Source organism: Arvicola amphibius, chromosome 18 (assembly GCF_903992535.2).
Source record: "Arvicola amphibius chromosome 18, mArvAmp1.2, whole genome shotgun sequence".
NCBI lineage: Eukaryota > Metazoa > Chordata > Mammalia > Rodentia > Cricetidae > Arvicola > Arvicola amphibius.
Genome location: NC_052064.1, coordinates 17,948,470 through 17,972,596, shown reverse-complemented (window position 1 = coordinate 17,972,596; position 24,127 = coordinate 17,948,470).

Genomic DNA, 24,127 nt, shown 5'->3' with positions numbered 1-24,127 from the left:
GTCGTCTTATTTTAATAGGCCAGTTTTACCTGTCAGAATCTGTTGGACATGAGGGGCATATTTTCACTCCTCTTCACCCTGGGAAATTACATAGAATTGATAGCAAGACAGCTTTTCTCCTCATTTGAAGCCATTTTTCAGTAAAAAAAAAAAAATCTGCTTAAGATCAAGGATAACAGGCATGAGAAGGTTCTTAAAGTGGAAGAAAAATGGTCTTTTGAAATGAATGAAGCATAATACATAAAACTTAGAACAGTCATTAGCTGTGTCTGTCCACCTTGCTAGAATCTGGACTTTCTCAGGTACATAGAAGGGTGACCTGGCAGCCAGTGAGCGTATTTTTGATCTTTTAACTGCTCAAGGAGGTGATAGCTGTAGGGTACCAAAAGCAGAAGTATGCTCAGCACAAATTACCAACAAGCAAGGTTAGTCTGCTTTCTCTTATATAACTGCTGTTGGCCAAGGGCAAAGAAGGTCCAGAGATGAGGGAGAAAGCATCTCTGGGTACGTGCAGAGCCAGCCCAGAGCAGCATCTGCTAGGCTTACAAGGATGAGTTGTTTAGAGCCCTGTAGGGTCTGCTCTCTAGAGAGGCACGGGAATGTGAAGTAGCCGGTCTGAATATGTGGCGAAGTAGGTAAGATTACAGTCTGTTAGGTTTAATCGTGAGTGATGGCACAGGACAGGCGAGGAAGTCGTCCTTAACAGCATGCTGATATGGAGAAGCTGAAGCAAACAAATCTGCCATCCATCATTACTGAAACCCTACTGGACTAACACAGTAGAAACGATGCCTGCCGCCATGGCTAGACATATCTCATACGCGTAGGCAGTACTCACTTGTTGGTGGTTCTTTCACCAGACTATTCAGTCAAGCCAAGCCAATAATTTGATACACTCTTTCTTATCTCCAACTAGCTAGGCATGCATGTAGTCTGCACAACCAGAATTCTTTTTCTTTGCTTTACAAGACATAACTTCACTCATTCACTCATTCAGATATCTACCCTGAGCTCGTACTGTGTGCCAGACAGTGTCCTTTGCTTTGGAAATGCGTTATGAACGAATCAGACTAAAGCTCGTCGTCATCCATTTATTATTCTAGAGAGAATATTATAGTGAAGAATGAGGTATTAGTACACGCACACATGTATGCTCTATGATTTTAAGTGGAGCAGAAAGAATTCAAGCAGGGGAGGGTGAGTGGAGTGGGTTAGGATTTCCATAGATGGGAGAAGGGTACTGGACCTCACTGAGCAGGGCACCTCTACATAGCTGAATCTTAAGTGCATATCAGTCTCTGGATGCGGACATATGCAGGCTGAGATGACACATATTGTAAACCAGTGTACTGGGGCAGCAGGACTCATGCATGAAACAAAGGTACGATACCTCACTATGAAGACACACAGTATATACTGTGATGAGTTTGATTTCCTGAGTAAAAAGGGGTTCCCCTTAAGACATTTAATGAAGAGTGTGGCATAGTTTGGATGACTTTCAAAGTGTCGCATCACCGTGTTGAGGGCAAATGGCAAAGGAGACAACATGAGAGGACATATATAAGCTTGAAAATCCTAGTTAGACATCCAGGTGGCAGTGACAAGCTAGGGACCTGATAGACTGAAGTTCAGTGTAGCCCCCGCTGTACTTTTCCTCTCCTTCATTCATGTTAAGGGTATCTCAGTGTCTCAACTCTTCTCTTGAATTATTCAACAGATTTAGCACACTCTATAGAGACATGATGTAACAGAGCGAGCCATTTGCAAACCAGATTTGCTGGGAGATAGTAGACAAGTCAAAAAAGTTTGATTTTGGGATAAAACAAACCCCTATCCAGTGAAATAAAAAAAACGTACTAGACCACAAGGCACAAATACTGCAAAGAAATTGAAAATATGGTCCCAGCTGCTCCTTCTACCCTCCATCTCACTATGAAGATGGCTGTTTCCGGTGGGTTTTTAAAGACAGTGGTGTTTGTGTCCTTATTTTCTCTACTAGCTAGTGAAGAGTCAAATGCAAGATATGCTTTGGAAGAAGCAGAACCAGTTTGTAGCTTCAGCTTCAAGGGATGGGCCAGATGCGCAGTATCCAGCAGTTCCATTTTAGGTAACTTTTCCCAATATCACTGACTTTTTTTCTCCCTTCTGTCCTCCCCAACTCCCATGTTAAACTCCAAGAAATTAAGATCATTTGCTTTCTTATCACTCGCATATTAGATGGTATATCTCAGTATATACTGAGTTCTTGTGTAATGGAGCATTTATTGGTAAGAAGGAACAGGAGTGGTAATTTCAGTTAGAGATCAGTAATTGTCAACTCTTTTCCTTAGAAAAGAATCTAATCCTCTTGAGAGAATTATCTTTGTCTCCTAAACTCTTTCCGTAAATAAATGTATGGGACAACATTTCTAAGGATAGCTTTCACAGTACAGATGCAAAGAGTTAAAGCAATATTACTGTTACTCTTCAAACCAAGAAAGCTAAGGCAAGTTTTAATTCTGGTTACATCCCTAGCACCTAGGTTAACTGAGCCAAATTTCTTAGCTCTGATCACTTCAATCAGTAAGAGTATAATTCCTAATTTAGCAGGTGTCTCAGATTTATTGTGTGAGAAAATCCCCATTTCAGTACCAAACAAATAGTAATGGCTTGCAGTAAACATTAGAATTAATAACACTATTACTGTTACTTTAGGGAGTCCTACTTGCCCAAACTTCCACGTAGACAACCATTCCAAAATTATTAAATGGAAAGTTTCACAAACAAAATATTCAAATATTTACGTTGTATCCCTTTTTCAGTGTGATGAAACTCTGAGCCAAAGGCTCGTCTCTCTGTCCAGCATATCCACACTGTATATGCTACCTGTGCGGTAGAGTAAATAGCCTGTATTTTACTTAGCAGTGGCTCCAAGGCTCACGAGTAACTTTGCGATCAGTTTAGATCTGTGAAACAGAAGTCATACAGTGTGCGAAAACATAAAAACTTGTATAACTTTTATTGCAGTATATAACTAGACTTGTTCTATTTTATCATAAGCTCTTATTTTCAATCTATTACCATGTCTAATGTATAAATTCAACTCTATTATAGGTTTGGATGAATGAGGAAAACATCATATATGTATGTGCGTTTGTTTGGGTAGATGTATGTGTGCACTGACACCCACTGTGAGTCTTGAAACACGGACCTGCAGAAAATTGCAGGGGAACTGCTGCACTGTCCCATTTCTCCGTCTTTCTCCTGTTGTTGTTTTGTATCATCCTTTTCGTTCCCCTTAATCCCTAATACTGTGACTACGCCTGCAATTAAGGTGTACATTTTAATATAAGGAAGTCTTCTTAGAGACCCACAGAGTGCTGGGCCGTCATGGATAAGAGTATCACCCTCTCTTACGGGCCTTCACAACTTTGAAATTCGATATTATAATGAAAGAACTGATTCTTCTCTTTCCCTCCCTAGTCTCTCCTAAAGGGAGAAACAAAGTAAAATTGTTGCACTGATGTCAAGTGAATTAAGACAGACAAAAATTAAATTCTCTGAACCTGGGCTGGGTATGATGTAGATGTCCATTGGTGGCTGAGCACTCCACCAATGCTCTCTATGCCTTGGCTAGTTGTAGTTTCTCTGTGAACCACCATCTAATACACAAAGAGACTTATTTGATGAGGTCTGAGAGTCACACTAATATGTAGGGATGGAGATAGTGGTTTAGAGGGCACTTAGATACCCTGTCGATTTAGGAAGATAAATCTTGATAATGAATTCTATAGATAATAGTTGTGTGACCTATCCTGAAGAAGAGTCCAATTTTCTTAAAGCAAGAATTAGAGTATATTTTAGTGTTATTGAAAAATAATTTCTGCTGAAAGAGACCCCACAGAACCATATAATATTGAAATTGATAAGGATAGAGGAAATGCTATCAGCTATACTGTCTGTCATCTAATAGTTTCTAGGACAGAAGAATCACAATGTATCTATTTTACATAATGGCAAAGATAAAAACTAGATAAATAATGAAAATGACAATTTGGTTTAGCTATTCCACAATATGTAGATACTCCAACAAACTTTACACAATATATTTATGCAACATTTATTCATTAGATAAAAAGGATTTTTTTTTTTTTGGTTTTTTTCGAGACAGGGTTTCTCTGTGGCTTTGGAGCCTGTCCTGGAACTAGCTCTTGTAGACCAGGCTGGTCTCGAACTCACAGAGATCCGCCTGCCTCTGCCTCCCGAGTGCTGGGATTAAAGGCGTGCGCCACCACCGCCCGGCGATAAAAAGGATTTTTAAGATGTAATTTAAAACAGTTGCATCAAGAAGGAACTTCTAGAAGAATGTCATTGACTAGTCAATATTCTAGCAAAACTGTTGTCTAGAGAGTATTCCAAAATATTCATGGGGTTTTATATGTAGTAATATAGTAGCAGTCCCCAAAATGAATATTTTAGAAAATAAAATAAGAGGAGGGTAAGTCTCATATTTTTTTTGCTGGTAGCATCGCAAATCTTACAGCCAGTACTAGTGAATTTTGCATTTTTATTTGCTTTAAATTGAAGCTAAATTATTTCATTTTCATTTAACAAAGATTTATCTCTTCGCAGGCTCTGTATAATTTGTCATGCATTCACATTTTGTATGGAACCATTGTTTCTAAGAGCTGTGTGCTGAGCTGATGCAGTGTGTTTTATGTTAATTTTATCTACGGATTTACAGTCCGCTTCTATCACCGTAATGTAGTGCAGAAGAAAAATAGCCTTTGAAAATCGCTGAGTGCTTCACGCCTTGGTGCCGTGGCTCAAGTATGCCTCCCAGTTAACCACGTCAGCACCACCTGGGAAATGGCCAGAACTGCGAATAAATGTTTAATTTTTGCCAATCTTTATACATCCTGGATACTAGATCCTTGTCTGATGTATAGCAGGGAGTGGTTCTCAATGCTCAGCCCTATCTGAAGTCAGCTGGTTGTTTCATTTCCTATACATGTAATTTCTCAATTTCGTGTAATGCTGTTTGTTCATTTCTGAGGTTATTTCCTGTGCAATTTGAGTCCTTTTCAGAAAGTCCTTGTCTAAACATATATTTTAAAAGTGTTTTTTCCAATTTCCCCTTAGAAATTTCAGTTTTAGATATTATATTAAGGTATTTGATAATTCTTAATTGACCCTTTTCAGGGCCATTTGGAAAATGGATCTAATTTTGTTTTTCTACATGTGAATATCTAGTTGTATCACAATGTGCTTTATCTATTTTCCAATGTATTTTTGACACTTTTATCAAATTAGCTATGTCTTTGTAAATTTATATAGAGATTCTATCCCATTGGTCTACATGTCTGTTTGGGCCAGAACACTGTTATTTTTGTTACTGTTGATCTAGTGTATAATTTGAGATCAGGTGATTCTTTTTTTGACTTAAGACTGCTTTGGATGTTCAGGATCATTGTGTTTCCATATGAATTCTAGGATTGTTTCTAGTTCTCTGTATATTATTGGAATTTTAATAAGGGATGTGTTTAGTCTAGAAATCACTTTTGGTAATGTTCACAGTATTGATTCTGCCAATACATAAATGTCTTCCTGTTTTCCAAACTCCTATTCAATTTCTTTAAACTTCACTATAAAGTTCTTCCACCTCTTTAGTTGGGTCAATTCCTACATAGTTTTTTTTGTTTTGTCTTTTTGTTTTCATTTTTATTTTTTAATTTGTTGAGTGCTATTTCTTTTCCAATTACTTCCCAGACATTCATTTTCACTGCTGTTGAGACAATAAACTCGTGTGGTCACCGTGTAAGTCAGGATAGTGCTTTCTCAAAAAAAAAAAAAAAAAAAAGCAAACAAAAGTAGAACTACCATACAGCTCACGTGTACAACCTTTAGGTATGTATTTCAAGGAACCTCAGTCAATATATCGCAGATACTTATAAAAAGCCAAAAAAATGGAGCCTTTATAAATGTCCATCAATAGATAAATGTGTCGGGGACCAGACTTAACAAATAACCACTCACCAGGGTAGGGGCATGGGGCTTAGAAATATTAGTAAAGAATATGAAGTTGTGGATAAAAATAATAAAACAGAAACATGTAGAATAGTATTGGGAAGGAGTTCCACTGAATACTGAAATCTCTCCTACCAGAAAGTAGGAGTAAGACAAAAAATGCATTAACATGATACAAGGAAATGAACACACCAGTTGAAATGGGCTACCTCTGTAGTTAAACATTCTGTTGCTAGAACAAATCAGTCCTTCTCACACCCTAGACCAAGACATTCTGTAGGCAAACCATGCCCTGTGTGGAATATAATGTTATCTCAGTAAAGGAACTGGAACCTTAGTTGGATCCTTAGACTTTTGTTTGAGGTTGAAGCATATCTACTCCTCTATCCCTGAAATACAAGGTCTGGCTATTAGCCACACCTGTTGACAATAACCTCAAGACAGCAGACCTCTGTGATCTAAATGTAGGTGGGACCTTTGTTTGAAGTAGAAACACAAAAGCCTTGAGGAATAGAGATAAGTTCCAACTCTCTGACCTTTGGTCAATGTGGAAATATGCTCAAATTTTTGGGATTCCCCATAAATAGATAAAGGTTATATAGAAAATATATACAATGGAATTTTATTCAACTCTGAAGAAAAATAAAATAACGGCATTTCCAGGAAAATGGGTGAGACTTAAAATCACTGTCAAGTGAATTAAGACAGACAAAAATTAATTGCCACCTCTTCTCTCAAATGCTGAGCCTAAGTTATTAATCTGAATATATTTGTGTGTATAGAGGGAACTTGACAAGAGACCATGATGTGTCTGTGTTGGGGTGGGGAGTAGTCTTAAGGGAGTTGATAGTGAGGGAAAAGACCAAAAAAAAAAAGGAGGAGAAGAAGAAATACAGGTTATGTGTAATCAAAGAGAGGACTTTAGGAAGAAGGGGGTGAGAAAGAGAGAGGCATGGGGATGAGGATGGATGGAAAAGAAAGTGGGGAAAGTAGAAAAATATGTGTGAAAATGTAGTACCAACCCTGTTAGTGCAGATGCAGGTGAGCCAGTCCTGAAAGTGTGAGCTTGGGAGGTCTCCCCAGTTCTTATCTCTCTTGTGGTGAATGACCTCCAGAGTGGGGAGACTCTCACTCAAGTCTCAGGATAACACGACCCCCCAGGAACTCACGAGAGACCTCCTTGCTGCAATCACACGGGGTTTATTGCAGGACAGGAACCAGTGCACTGGGTCCGAAACTCATTTCCCATGCAGGGGTAGAGAGTTTAACTCAGAGTAGCTGGGAGAAGGGGTATGTAAGGGAAGAAACCAATAATCCAAAGAGCGTAGGGAGGGCGTCATTGGAAAATTCTGAAAATACCAGTGATCCTTGAAAAATTCCGAAAATACCAGTGATAATCACAAAAGGGTAACTCCTTGTTTCTCAAGATTATTCTCAAGATTATAATCTAACTTTATCTTCAGTTAGTTCCGAAACAGAGTCACTGAACTGGCTAACCTAGATTTTTGACTCTTCTCTTTCAGCTAGATGGGTCTGGATTAATCTGGGTCTTTCAGTGGTATGGGCAGGGTCATGATGCATTCCCACATACCCATCAATGCCTGAGGCAGGTGGGAGAATTGGCCCTGTGGTCATAAGTGTGGGAGAACTATCATCCCAAAGTCCCAGCAGCTGTAACACTGGGGAGAACAGGCCCTGCTCCTCTTCAGGGCAGCACAATAGAACCAACCCTGTTAGCGTAGGTTTGAGTGAGCCAGCCCCAAAGTTGTAAACATGAGAGTCATCTCCATTTCCCATTTGGCAGACCAGGCCCAGACCCAAGGATACGGCATGGCCCCTCCCTCATCCATACCTATGATCTTCTAGAACACATGAAGAGACCTGACCTGCTGACCCAAAGCTGCAGGATCTCCACAACACAGGGAAACAAAGGGATATCCAGGAGGAGCCCTAGTAAGGGCCCAGCATCAATAAGGTAGTAGAAACCAGAGGCCTCAGACCAGACCCATGGCTCTTTGCAATGAACTCCTGCAAGTAAACATAAATGGAAAAAGTGGTTCACAGCGTGGTGTACCATCATGCCGCAACTTCCGTGACAAGATTCTTCAGTTTTCCCCTTTTTTCTTTTCTTTTCTTCTCTATTCTCTTTTGTTTTTTTCCTGAAATTCTCTTAAATTTTGTTTTATTGGGAGGGGGAGGCATGCAGGGGAAGAAGGTGGGTACAAAGTGATTGGGAAATGAATGGGATACATGATGCAAAAGATATAAAATAAACTTAAAAAAGAAAATGTAGAACAACATTCATTACTGTGTATGATAACAGAAGTTATTAAAGGACATAAAAATGTGAATTTAGGGTCTCACCACAGACTTACTGATTCAAAATCTGTGGGACTAACCAAGGCCTTCAGTGTGTTAAGAAGCATGAAGGTGTCAGAACTCTCTGAAAACTTCTACTGAATTTCAAAATGACTGAATCCCAGAAAGAAATAACCAGCCAGAGAGCCAGTTTTGTGCAGTGCATAAAGATGTAGCCAGAGTCTGGGTCACATTGCATTGCCTTTTAATAAGCCCAGGATGAATTGCCCAAGTTAAAGAGAAGAGACGGAAAGGCCTTTGCCATCCTCCCCTCTAATGTGCATCCTTCTGAGCATGGAGAGTCGAGAAGAGGTGACTGATGGACTTAGCAATCGTGAGGTCAAAGAGCATCTGCCTCTTGTGTTGCTCTTAATATGCCTCATCACTGAGCCAAATGAAATTGTATAAGATTATGTGATTTCATGTGAGCCACATGGAGCTTATCAGCAGGCCCAGCATTTGTTTCTTGAAAGAGATACAGAACTTCTACAATTTCTAATAATCCGCCTTCAAAATTCTAATGTTGTTAGCAATTCAGTTTACATTAAGAAAAAAACTATTTCTCTGAATTATATACTGGAAATATCATATAGGCCTTATTATGTAATTCATGTTAGGACACATGATTTGGTTCTATTTGTTATAGTTTCATATTTAGTCACACATAGGTAGAGAATCAGCTTACTCTCTTTGTATTGAAGTTTTCATTCTGGCTTTATAAGTATTGTTTTACCAAAAAATCAAGAGATTTCTTAGTAATGGAATATTGATTTTTAGAAACATTTTCAAATTATGTACGTGTACTTAGGATTCTATATTCTTTTCAATTCTTGATTTTTCTAAGATAATATGTTTATTTCACTTATATTTTATTTGGTGGTAAATTTGTTTCAGTCAGGGCTAATTTACATTGGAAAGGATGGCAACAAGATTTTGCTTAAGTCCAGATGGAATAAAGCACATTGTAAGGGCCTTAAGGAAAATTGCACTGGAGAAAACTACACATATTACCTGCTGAAGAACACACAAAAATACTGTATGATCAAAACAAACAGTACATATACCAAGATGGCCTTGCCAGTTGAGAAACAGCAGCTGGAGAACTAGTTCACATTTCAGGACAGAAATGCTTAGGTGAGAATTTTCAGCAGGAGCGAAACACAAGAAGAAGCAGTGTCTCTTTGGAGGGCAAATTCGACATTCCTGAAGGACAAAGAAGATGAAAGAGAGACTTAGATAACAGTGTGCAAAGGGAAGATAAAAGATGTGAGGAGGGAATACTACATAGAGCTCGGCTCCTCTGAGGATCTGTATGCTTCATTTGACTGAAGATTATGTTTCCAGAGTTGAACCAACCCCAGTGACCTGTACTGAGGGAACTAACGGTCTCCCTTCTCAATTATTTTAGGCTGTGTGATTAAAAATATTTATGGCCATGCACATTTGCAAGGAGGGCTGTATAACATGAGACTGGATTTTAAAATTAGCTTTTAGTAAAAGTTTTAGTTAAATTATAATTACAAAGTTTTCCCCTTCCCTTTTTTTCCTTCAACTTTTCCTGTGTATCTCTCAATATATCTTGAGATCATGACATTTTTCTCTTTACTTCTTACTGATGCGTGTGAGCATGGATATGGAGATATATTGTATATTATACATGTATATTGTACATAAGCCTAAATATATAAATAACAGTATAAACATAATCTCTTCAGTCCATTTATTGTTTTACACATATATGATTTCATGGATGGCCACTTAACATTGGATAGCCTATTAGGGGACTCATCACTGCAGATGGATATTTCTCCAGCTCTCAGCCATTCTTAGTTGTCTATAGTCCTTTGTCTGTGAGTGGACCCTGTGAGACCTCCCCCTTCTGTAGCTGTGTGTCTGTTGGTACTGTGTTCTGCAGCCTTGTTTAAGCAAGCAAGTTTGTGAGGTGTCATAAAGCAGCAAGCCAGTTTGTGGCACTCCACATGTGAAGAGACAAGAAGGAATGACTTTTTACAGTATTTCCCAGGGATCTTCTGACAGCATATGGAACAACTGTATATGACAAGCTGAAGATCTCAGCAGGTGAAACTGATTGCAGTACTTTGTGGTCTACCACTTCCAAATGAAGGATTTTCTTTTTACTTCATCTCCTTTGATTTAAAGGCCTGGCCTTCAAAAGGAATACAATAGTGTGATTTTTCAAAATGGTAATTCAGTTAGGGTTCAAGTAGACCCAAGTATAGACTTTAGTGCATTTTATACTTGTTGACAACTGAAAGAATTGAGTGTTTAAAAACTGCAACTATCCAAAACTTAATTACTCTGTATCAGTCATTACCTATGATATGCATGACTGAAAACATCACACCGATCTTCATAAGTATGCACACACATATGTATCTTGGATCTGCCCAAAAATGTAAAGACCTGTGTGAATGGGATGCATTCTCTCAGTTGCTGTTTTGATAATGCTTCCTGGTCATGACCTGAATTGAGGCTCGCGCTCAACGATGCCTGCCATTTGATATACACTGTGACACGCCACAGCACTGTGCGGTGCATGACCCTGTCTCTTCTTGCCTTTTGTTTTCAGTGATAAAGTCAATCAGAAATCATCTGAGCTATGTTCATGAAAATTAGAAATTTGTCAATGGCATTCTTTCCTATTCTTTCATACTCTAGGAATTGTCATCCAATAAAGTAATGCCATATAATTTAGATGCAGAAGAAGTAAGGATTACCCTTGTAAGATCTTTATTTAAAATAGTACCTGTTTCTAGCATCGGTGAGGCAAGAGCCCCATTGCCAGCCCTCTTGCTTTCGGCAGCCTGAAAAGACAGCCATTGCATAATTTGATTAGAACTAATGACACTGATACTATAAATATATAATCCCTATTACTTTCTACCATTCCTATTTTTCAATGCTGTGAAACTCTTCCGTATATAATCCATTCTCTTCAAGGAAGTGTACTAAAAATTAGTCCTAGAAAAAGAGGTAACATTTCTCAAAACCTCACCTGTCTATTTGCATAATTTTAAGATATTTCAACCCTAAAAAGACTTTCCCGCTTCTATTTAATTAACAGAAAATGCTCTTTATCAAAACACTGTCAGAAAGTTGTCAAATTGACTTACTAAGCTAGGTTTATTCTTTTGATGATCTGAATGACTTCAAATCTCTGTCTTATAAATGTTACTTTAAAAGGGCCTAAAATTGATTGTTGGTTTGAGTAGGAAATAGTTTGCAATGTCTCCACCTTACACTTGGGTCAAGCTAATGGAGCAGGGATCTCCTAAGAAACTTCATAGATATTATCTCATGTAACTCATGGTCCTTTGAAGAAAGTGGGCCCTCTCACACCCAGATAATGAGAATTCCTTCACAGAGAGGGGTATACTGTCACGGCAATGCTTCACATGACATATGGCATCTGCAGACTGTTTCCACATGTGAAATATCCAAATGAGCCTTCACTTTGTGTGTATAACAAGATAGCATCATAATATTTCCATTGTAGCTTTACATGTCACAGTAATTCATTTGGTTTTAGGCGTGATGGGTGATATAAAATAATTGCAGAGTGATTCATGTCACCATAACTTAGCTTAGTTCATGCTGTCTCTGGAGCCATTTGCATGTTGAATTTCAGTCGACTTGTAACTTGGGCACGGGTTGCTTCATTTTCTCTCCCTCCAAACTGGTAAAGATCCGCTACAAATAAAAACTGACTGTGGGTAGCGCATGCAGGTAATGACTGTTTTAGAATGGGTTTGGGAAGACTGGTAAGTCTATAGAAAGGCTGCAAAGTGTCTGTCCTGGTTGTCTTTTGTCATTGACACATACTAGAGTCATCTGAGAAGAGGAGATGTCTATTGAGAAAATACCTCCATCCAACAGTCTGTAGACAAGCCTCTGGCATATGTTCTTGATTGACGGTTGATGGGAAAGGGCCCAGCCCTCTCCAGGCAGTGCCATCCCTGGGCAGTTGATCCTGGGTGTATAAGAGGAAGAAAGCTAGGAGGGAGCCAGCCAGTAAGCAGCTCCCCTCCATGGCCTCTGCTTCCGTTCCTGCCTCTAGGTTCCTGCTTGAGTTCTTAGCCTTATTCCCCTCAGTGATAGATTATGATATGGAAAACCATTTCTCCCCAAGTTTTTGTTGTTATGGATTCTTTTTCACAGCAAGAGAGGGGAAACTAAGCCAGTACACATCTCGGACAAGGTAGGCCTCTGGACACATCCGGGGTATTGGCTTGGGAACACCTGTACTTGGATTCTGAAGTAGGCCCCCCACCCTACAGAGAAAGACCTGCGATTCCAGCCATCCATATTGGCTATGGTTGTTCCTTGTAACTTATATTCTCAACAGAAGAAGCTTCCAGGGACTTACTGAGCTTTCAGCATCTAAAATCTCACTAAGATTATCTCTGCTGAAGGAAAAGAACATCCCCCCCCCCAATAAAAACCTAGGTGTCCTGTTAAGAAGGGAAATGAGTACTGGCAATCAACAAAAAAATGAGAAAACAAATATCTTCTGGGGTGTTGTGAGAAACAGTAATAAACAGCTCCTCCCAAAATCCCCGGAGTTTGTTATGTACACCTATACATACTGTAAAAGTGTATGTGTGCGTGTGTGCACACACGCGCACACTCACACATACACACACGAGGGAGAGAGAGAGAGAGAGGAGAGATGACCATGTCACCTGTTTGAGGCACCAGCAAGTTGACTGGAGAATGGAGTTAAAACTGTAGCCATCTGGGCTTGTCAGGTGTCACCTCTTAATGCGACAGGAAGTACAGCAGCTGGTGAACCCCTGTACATCCCAGGAGACCTGTGACCAAATGGCAGCAAGTAGACCAGCGCGTGGCCTGATCACTATCAGGCAAGCCTAAAATAAAGAAGGGACAGGTTCTGGGCTAAGCAAACTTCACTTCTTTTTCTTGTCACCCACTAAAACGTCACCCTTCTACCATAGGAAATAGTGAGAGGTCAGTAGAAAGATCTACCAAAGTTTCAGAAGAAATATGAAATTTAGTAGCTGGGGCTTCCCACAAAACAGTGTCTATTGTAGTTTAATTTTATATCATCAAATTATATTATGCACAGAAGAAAATGTGTGGTGACTCTGTAAACAACTTCTTCATAATAGGATAGTCCTCTAATTAGCTGCTGTCACCAAGTGGACACTGCGTTCCTCCATTCCATATGTTTATTGCTCTCCTAGTTTTATGTCAACTTGACATAAGCTCGAATATTCTGAAAGGGGGGAGAGTTCAGTTGGGAAAATGCCTCCATATGATCAAGCTATAGAGTGTTTTCTTAGTGGGGGGTGGTGACTGGTAGTCCTTGGTCTATTAAAAAGCGGGCTGAGCAAGCCACAATAAGCAAGTCAGTAAGCAGCACTCCTCCATGGCCTCTGTGTCAGCTCCTGCCCCCAGGTTCCTGCCCTGCTTGAGTTCCCATCCTGCCTTTCTTCAGTGATAGACTATAATGTGCAAGTATAAGCCAAATAAATCCTTAACTTGCCTCTGGTCATGGTGTTCCATCAAACCAGTACTGATCCTAATTGGGACATTTATCTAAGAACACAATAGTGTAACACAAGCACCCTAAGCATATACACACTTAGTGAGCCAGTCACTCTTCACTACCTTCTGTGAGACTTATGTTTGTTTGTGTGTACATGTTGCATAGACGTGGAGGAGGATTGTGTGTCCCCGTATGTGCATGTGTGGGCACCAGAGGTTGATGTCAGGCATCCAGTTTGAGGTGTCAGGCAGTCTCTCACTAAACCTGGAGCTCACCATTTCAACTAGAGCAGCTGGCCAGCAACCCCCAAGACCCTCCTATCTCTGCCACACCTCCCCTAGGAAGGGGGGTTACTGACATGCACCCTCACACAAGCTTTTGTGTGGGTTTGGGGGACCCAAACTCAGGTCCTCATGTTTGCTTCACAAGTGATTTATTCTTTGAGCCATGAGCTATCCTTTCAGCCTCTCGCTTTAATTGTAGTTATAAACAAGATGTTGACATTTGTTCTGAGAAGTCTGGTGAGCGCTGTATAGGGAGAAGTTTCCACAGATAGTGGGAAACAGGGGTGAGAGGAGGAGTCCTGTCCTGTAGCAGATGAGGAGAGAGCCCTGTAGTGTGTACGGCGACCAGCACAACATCCTGACTTACAGTGACCTCATACAATCGTCAAAAGAACATTCCCGTCTCCCTACCTAGGGACCGTCTCATCCAGTCCCTATCCGGGTAGGTGAAGAAACTGTGGGCAAAACACCGTGCGTGAGCTATAGCCAAGCCAGGTTTAGTGCTTTCCATTACCCCCTCCCGAGGTGAGGTTTTACAAACAAGGTTTTTAAAACAAGTAGGCGTTGTAGAGAAATGATCATTTATCACACATATTCTGTATGTATCATTTTATTTCTGTTCATCTTTATGCTGAAGGACAAGAACCATCTAGTACTTATCTGCAGATTGTCCAGTTCCTCTTTAGCATCACGTCATACTGGAATACAGCACCACACAGTACTTCTGAGAATATGGGAAATTGAGTAATATAAGCCATAGTTCACTGCCAATAATTGGAAAGGCTGTGTGGCTGCAATGAATACATGGTGCTGATTGTAGTAAGGGGCGTGGGGCCCCTTTGTTCTGTCCTGCCCGGCTAGCTTACACTCGAAATAATTACACAGAAATTGTATTAATTAAATTACTGTCTGGCCCATTATTTTTAGCCTCTTATTGGCTAACTCTCCAATATTAGTTTAACCCATTTTTAATAATCTGTATATCACCACAGGGTCGTGGCTTACCAGGAAAGATTTTAACCAGCATCTGTCAGGCAGGAGAATCATGGCATCTGCCACACTTCCCTTTATTTCACCATTCTGTTTTGTCTACTCCATCCACCTAAAGGCTGTCCTATCAAAAGGCCAAGGCAGTTTCCCCATAGAAAGAAGACCCTCCTACACCATTTCCCCTTTTTCTGTTTAGACAAAAAGGAAGGTTTTAACTTTAACATAGTAAAATTACATATAACAAAACAGTTATCAAGAAAGAATTACGGTTACAATATTTATATCTATTTTATCTTTTATCATAACAATGGAAAATTATAACTATCTATCTATTCTTTTTTTTTTTTTTTTGGTTTTTCGAGACAGGGTTTCTCTGTGGCTTTGGAGCCTGTCCTGGAACTAGCTCTTGTAGGCCAGGCTGGTCTCGAACGCACAGAGATCCGCCTGCCTCTGCCTCCCGAGTGCTGGGATTAAAGGCGTGCGCCACCACCGCCTGGCTCTATCTATCTATTCTTTAACTCCATCAAAGACTCCAGAAGGATATAATATTACCTAAGTAAACGAGAAGTAAGCAACTTCCAAAACTCTAGAAATGACAGAGACATGTCACTGCCTGTACAATCACCCAAAGTTATTTTGTACCGTTGGGGCATCCATCTTTAGCCTACAGGCCCATAGTATCCAGCAGACTTTTTCATGAAGCAGGAAATTTTAAAGACAGTTTAGTCACTTTTTTTGTATCCTGTAGAATATTTTGTAGACTCTTTTATGAAAAAGGAACCCTGAAGGATCATCTCACCTTTAGGCAAGTTTAGCAATTCTCTCTTTGTGGGTTCTTTATGTCCAGTTTATGTAACAGTCCAGGCAAGAGCAGTTTTTTGTCCAAATGGCTAACCAACTCCATAAGGAGCATCTTTGATACCCATCTTCCTCTTGTAATAGATTGGTGTTTTCAGGAGCAGATGTGTCTCATTGTCATGAAAAATCCTGTTATTAAAACATCTTAAATACCATATTCTATAGTCTTTGAAAGATATGAAGAATGCCTATCTGAAATATATGTATGCATATCTAGAAAATCTAACATGACTACAAACTTGACTATTATTGATGATTATCCATTAACAACCTATATTTTTAATTATACATTACATTTTTAAATAAACTACACAATCACAATACCTTAATCAAGATTAGAAATATGCATATAACAAAACTGACCTTAAATTAGTATTAGTAAACCAAGATTTATAACCATGTAAATTATTCATATCTATATCAGCTGATGAGTGTGGTTATGCTTTGCATTTATAGTGTTATTTATAACAAATCCACAGAGTAGAACATGCCATCATCCGAGGCTGAGAAATCAAGCCCCCTCACAGCTGGAGAACCACCGAGCTTCTCGGATGTTTTTAAAGGAGGCAGTAGATGAATCTGTGTATGTCAGTAGAGGTTTAATGAGCTTCCAATGTAGGATCTACAAATATGTTTCCCGCGGATGATAGTCAAGGATGATAGCTTCAAATGTCACTTGTTCATGAAGTGAGTTCAGGTTAGTGAAGTCCCCATAGCATTTCCCTCATTAGGGCTTCCGCCAAACTAACACAGATACACTTAATAGCCTTCAACAGTATCCTCTGGGAACTTCAATAGTTACTACAGCTTATTCTTGGCTCACAGCATAGGTGACTCTGTCTAGACTAGGAACAGTGGGGGCCACAGATTATGTAATTTCAAATGACAAGGGAATGCTGGTCTCCCATGAAAAATGATGCCACTAAATTCATCACTTTGAACCGCTCAGTATGGGCCTTTAAGGAAGCATGGTAGGTAAAGACGTTTGCTGCTAAACCTGAAGACCTGAATTTGATCCCAAAGCGCCACATGCTGAGAGGAGAGAATCAATTCCTGTAAATTCTCTTCTGGCATCTATATATGCCCTGCAGCACACATGCCCCTTGCACACACAAAATAAAATAAAATTTAAAATGTAAAAAGAAAACCAAAGAAAAGATGAAACGTTAACTGTTCTGTGCTTGTTTGTTAAACGGTAATGGTGGGGAAGTATATGAAGAGAAATTCTATTTAATGTCGTAGAGATTAGAAGGAATGTCTGTAGCAGACATTTACAGTTCAACAAAAATGACAAATGTATAGATGGCACTGCTTTCGTTTAGGGAATAGGTACTATTGCTTCCAAGATAAATACCAGTGCTCAATGTGAGAGTTAAGCATAACGTGTAAGGCATGAAGGCGACTCATTGAAGAGAGGCAAAATGTGAAAGTTTCAAGGGTCTGAGGGGTGACATGCTGCCTGGCTTAGGGGAGCCCTTTGACCTGTGTTTGAGAATACTGGCTCTCCTATGCTTCAGGGATTCAGAAGGTAACAAATTCCTGAACACCAAGGAAGAGAAAAACTCTACTGTGCATGTCCAGTGTTTATTCTTGCCATTTTCTCGCGGTTCCCTTCATCACAAACATTGTAGTGTATGTACAAAAAACTTTAGATGCCTAGGGTGCCTCCTTATCAGACTTCCAGTAAAGTCTAATTCTACTGCGGGTCAGTCCAAAGGGGAGTGCCTTTTTGTGCATTCCTGGTGGAATCCCCACAAAATCCTGAGGTAGGGAGTATTTATTCCTTGTGTTCAGTCTTAGGTAAGAAACTTCTAATGTCTTGCCTAACTCCAACCTTTGGTTGATGCAAGATCTGGACCCAGGAAACATCCTAAAATTCATAGTTGTAATTAACTGAACAGTAGACAAGGAGATCACCATCGTTCGATGCTGAAAAATGAAAGGTAGAAAAACTGTTCAAATGTGTCCATGCTGGTACACAGAACTTTGATTCATCCATCCTTCCATTCTTAGAATAGTAAAAGAATTTGATGAATCCAGATGAGTAAGAGAAGGCGTTGCATGCTAAGACATTATTGAATGTGTTTCCACGTGGCGCTAGTACCTAACTATCAGCAGCTGCAGAAGGTGACTTAGATCATTTCATGCATGACAGCCCCAGAAGCAGAGCAGCTGTTATTTCGTGGGCAGACAGAAACAATCCCCCTCTTTGGTGCACATAATACTAGATTCCTGCTCCTGTCAGGGATCACCTCACCATGGTTCGCCACCGCCTGTCTCCTCACATTTGGAAAATCCTCAGTCTGCAGTTCTCCGCCTCCTCTTCTTCTCTTGTCATGGGCAACTGTCGTGGATGGTAATGTTGTTACTCTGTCCCTTCCCACCAGCTCAAACCAGCAACAGGCTCACCTTGGCACCATTTGAGCCAAGCAATCGTATATATGGCTTTTTGAGTTGATCAGAAGCCATTCTTATTTAATCCTCTCTTATTCTTATTGTCTCCTTTCTCGAAAAGAACAGGAACTCCAAATTACGCATTTAAAAAAATAAATCAAATATACAGCCTTTTTTGGGCCTGGCAAGGGCTCATCATACCCTGTCCCTAAATTAAATCCAAGAACTCATATGTTCTCTCTGTGTCTTTCTTTGTGTCTCTGACTCTGTCTGTTTGTCTGTCTGTCTGTCTCTCTGTGTGTTTGTGTCCTTCCTGCCCTCCTTCATTTTTCTCCTTTTCTTCCTCATCTTTCTTCTCAGCATCCCTGCTTCTCTCCACCTCTCTCTCTCCCACTGTCAGGCCTGCTTCATGCTAGTCAAGCCCCATCCCACTGAGCTGTATCCCTGCCCCACCAATCTTTCTTTTCCTACTTCTGCTGCTAAGCAGTTGGAGACACTAAGAAAAGTGCCGGTGCTGAGCCACACCATTGGCTAGCTTCATGACTGCAAGACTTAATTTTCATAGTCTACATGGAAAAGAAGTAGTAGCAATCTTGATGGTCAAGTTGCTTGCCTTTCCCTTGATTTTTCTTCTTGCCTCCTAGTTTTCTATACTAACTAAAATCCATTTGGGAATTTTTGAAAAGAAAAGATGTTCTATCAATTCATTTTAATAAAGCTAATGGATAGGCACCGTCCACTGTGTAGTGGCCACCAGGAGGGAACAAGATGAATGTGCCATGCTGTACAGTCTTATGAAACGCTTCATCAAAGGACAGAATATGTGCTGTCATGGAGCTAAAGACAGGTTTCACAGTGTAAATGTTATAAAGGAAGCAGAAATGATCTACAGCCTCACACCAAAGGAGCCAGCACTGACCTGGGGAAAAGGCGGGGAATTATTCACAAATGAGGTAAAATGGGCTTTGAAATTTTTTTATTTTATATAATCTTATATAAAAATAAGGTGGGGAAGGAGAGAGGAGGGGCACTAAAATAATAATGTTAGGGTCTGCATGCACTCGATTCTCTGCAATACACCTTTATGTTAGTTCTGGATTTTTTGTTTAGTTTTAGCTTTATGAACTGTAAAAGGCCATGGTGAATGTTGGCATTTGGCCGAGTTACCGTGAGATCGAAAGGACTCGATGAGAAGAGGCAATAGAACTACTTTTTCCTTCTTACACAAGGACTCTCCTTTTCAAACTGCTGCTAAAATTGTTTGCCTGTTATTCTCCTAAGAGAATATGTGTTTTCTAAAAGGAAGTTCAGCGAAGTGCTATTTTGATAAGTGTATTACACAAAATATTTCCCACTGATCTAGATTTCTATCAAAGTTAAAATCATGAATTTTTTTTCACTGAAAATCCTTGTGGAATGAAAAGAAGATGAATGAGTTTCTGATTGAAATTGGATAGGTTGGTGAATATTTAGGGACACTGGAAATACATATTACCCTGCATTGACTCATAAGCTTTGCTTGGTTATCACCAGCCTTTAACTGAGCTTATTAAAATTGCTAGTCTAAGGGCACTCCATCAGCTGTTTCTAAAGCGTATGTGTCATGGCTAATTAAAAATTGAATGTCAGTACTGCTAATGTAATTTCTTACTGTACAAGTAGTCTACCTTGGAAACTCTCCAGTACTTTAATGCAGTTTTGATACCATTATTAGTATTTATTGGAGACTGTTGTTTCAGTCAGAATTATCTGATAAAATGAATACATAAACAATATTATACATATAATATGAGATGTACTGCATGCAAGATTATTATATATATGAAATTTATTAGATTGGCATTTGTGATATGGTCCCAGTAATAAAACAGTGGCTGTCTTACACTAGTGAGGTGAACTTAAGTGGTTCAGGTCATAGGCTGGATGTCTCTGCAGTCCCTATGTGGTACTGAAGGCCTGACCCATTCCTAGAGATGTGTTGATCTTCAGTCTGTGTTGGAAGCATGAAGAAGGTGGTTCTAGTATAAGCGAAGGAATGCTACAGTTAACAGGTTAACTTGCCAGCAAGAGTAATGGCAGGCAAGCAAATCCAAACATTTCCTTCTTCCCTTTCCTTTGGTCTGTGCTGTAGAAGGTGGTTCTTTCCTCTTCACATAATATGATCAAAAAAGTCCCTCACAGGAATTATGAGTAGTTTGCATTTGTTGATTACAGATTTAGTCAAGTTACCAGCCAGCCTAGCAACCTCTACCAGGGGTTAGAGGTCATGTCAGTTTGACCTTCCAATGATAGCATACGAAAACTAAACTACACCATGTACTTTTACCTGGAGAGTTTTTCCATATAGGTTTTATATATATTTGAGTTTCTGTCAAGTTGAGTCAGGGGTGAAAATTGGGACATTTGGGGTCTAATAGCAATCTTGGTATTCAAAACAATTTTTGAATTTTCATGTAGTACAGTTATAATAAAAGGAAAGCATAACACTTGAATATATATTTATATTGAAATAATTATGGAATGGAAGAAATGAGAAGCAGCTTTAACTTACCAAAAAGAAGCTGAAATACTAATGTTACCACTTTCTCTGAAGCCTTCTCTTTCATAGGAAGGCTTTCAGAAGTTGATTTCACCATATCTTACTTAGTCAGGGTGACAGATCCTATAGAATGAGCTCCCCATATAAGTATGTATGTATGTATGTATGTATGTATATAATATGTATCCAACATGTATATACATATCTGTATTTGGGAGTGAATACCAGTGAACGGATGGACTTGCTAATGAGGTGAGGACAAGCAAAGTCCAGAAGCTTTTTTTCCCCATGTCCTTATATAGGCTTCCAACAAAATGTGTGGCCCAAATAAAAGGCATATCTTCATACCTCAAAGATCCAAATTAGAAGTAGATCTTCTTCAAATTAAGTAAAAATCCCTCACAGATGTAGCCTTCAGTTTTGGATTTTAGTTGATTCCAAAACGTGGTTAAGCTGACAACTAAGAGTAGCCATCACATCATGGGTCCCAAGGATCAAACTTGGAACTTTAGACGTGCATGACAAACACTTTTACACCTACATAACACCGCGTAAGTTCTGTCACTCTTTTGCCTACAACAAGGTTGCACCTTTTGACGAATGTCTTTTTCTGTGGTGAATGGCAAGAATTCGTGGGACAGGCTGCGTATTTTGTGCTCATTTTTCCTCTTTATAAGATTAATGAGTCTAAATGTGATAGAAAAATTTTTGGTTTTACTAATGTTTTATTCTGAAACAATTAGCTAATTTCATAGTATCCTTTAAGTTGTGAACTCATAAATATTTTATTTATTTATTTATTTATTTATTTATTTTTATGTAGTATTCTATTACCATCTCTACTGATTTGACAAATACCCGGATGAAAAGTAATATATGACCTTAAAGGGCTTACAGTTCCAAGTTACAGTCCATTGTTTTGTGGAAGAAAGCAGGAAGGAATTTAAGCAGCTAATCTCATCACATCTACAGACAAGAACAAAGAGAAAACAAACACAGCATTGCTTCCTTGCAACTTGCTCTCATATCTCATATAGTTTTCTGATCCTATATACCATTAAATATACTGCCTAGGGAATGGTGCTTCTCATAGTAGGCAGTGTCTTCCTAGATTAATTAGCAATCAAGATAGTCATTCACCAACATGCACACAGTGCAACTTCATCTAGGTTATTCCACATTCATACTGTCTTCCCAGGTAATTATAATTTGTGCCAAATTAATTGTTAACATGAATCAGAACACAGTCTTTTTTGTTTTGTTTCTTTTTCAATTTTTATTAATTTTATTGAGCTATACATTTTTCTCTGCTACCCTCATATCATTTCCTCTCCCTTCTACTCCCTCCCATGGTTCCCATGCTCCCAATTTACTCAGGAGATCTTGTCTTTCTCTACTTCCCATATAGATCCATGCGTGTCTCTCTTAGGGTCCTCGTTGTCTAGGTTCTCTTGGATAGTAAATTGTAGGCTCCTTTTCTTTGCTTTATGTCTAAAAGCTTTATATAAGTGAGTACATATGATATTTGTCTTTCTGGGTCTGGGTTACCTCACTCAATATGATGTTTTCTTGATCCATCCATTTGCCTGAAAATTTCAAGATGTCATTTTTTTCTGATGCGTAGTACTCCATTGTGTTAATGTACCACATTTTTCTCATCCATTCTTTGGTCGAGGGGCATTTAGGTTGTTTCCAGGTTCTGCCTTAACAAACAATGCCACTATGAACATAGTTGAGCACATGTCCTTGTGTTATGATTGAGCATCCTTTGGGTATGTACCCAAAAGTGGTATTACTGGGTCTTGAGAAAGGTTGTTTCCTAATTTTTTGAGAAATTGTCATACTGATATCACAAGGGGCTGTACCAGCTTGCACTTCCACCAGCAATGCAGGTGTTCCCTTTACCCAACATCTTCTCCAGCATAAGTTGTCATCAGTGTTTTTGATCTTGGCCATTTTTTCAAGTGTAAGATGGAATCTCAGAGTTGTTTTGATTTTTAGCACACAGTGTCAATTAAAAAAACAAGTATTTTAACATGTACAACTAAAGATTTTTATTTATTTGTGCTACATATAGGGAATAGATATTAGGGATTGAACAGTGACCAAACATCCTTCTATTTCTATCCATAGTATCTACCCCTCTTTTATACTAATTTGTATATCTTATGACACTTTTCAGTCATGTCTTGTCTAATAGTTGAATATGCTGTTTGTGATTTGTGTGCCTTCTGTATCAGTTATGGGCCTGTCAAGAAATATGGCACACTTAAATGGTTTATCTGAGTAATTTCTAAATGAAAAGACTATTTTAAAAATTTGGTTTCTGTCTCTGTCTTTATCTCTGTCTTTCTCTCCCCTCTCTCCCTACTCCTCTAAATCTAGCTAGAGGTAGTAATAGTTGGATTGTGTTACTTTACTTAACAGTGAATAAGTGGATGAGCCCAGAAAGGACTGGAAACCCCCAAAATAGATTGCCCAGTGAGAATTGTAGTCTCTAAAATACTGAACTGTTTCTTGATGCTTTGGTCAATGCAGCAAAGGAGAGAAAGTGTTCCTGTTTACCATTTGTCCTGCCTGATAACCTCTTGCTCTCCTAAAGATGCAGCCTAAGTCCATTGGCAGTCAAGTAGAAGCTAGTTAGTTTGGCAGTGTGCCTGCTAGAGACTGGCTGCCATGACCTCCTAGACACAATGTGTAACTATGGAAAGTAATTTTGGAAATGGGATAATATAAAGAAGGTAGCAAACCTTCATAATAAGATACCTCATTATATGGAATTCATTTCTTGTAGGCTATATTTAAAATGTGCTTATATACAAGGTTTTGAAAACATTTTAGATTTTGTCCAAATAGTGATGTAAATTGAATACTTTTAGTATTTATGAATATAATTCGTGCTTCCTTTCAGGAGGGAATCTGTTTTGCAAGAAATAAGCAATTAAAAAACATACCTGTTAGGTAATTGTGATGGTAATTTACATATATATTGACTAAATAATGTAGCCAACCCCAGTGAAGCCATCTTCAGGACCATGGACAGATTCCACCAGGCTGATTTTTAGTGCTCAGTAGTTCAGTGTGCTCTATCCCATTACTATGGCTAAAATGTGCCAAGTTGTATTCAAATTAAATCATATATTCATCTACTTACATAAAGATATTATG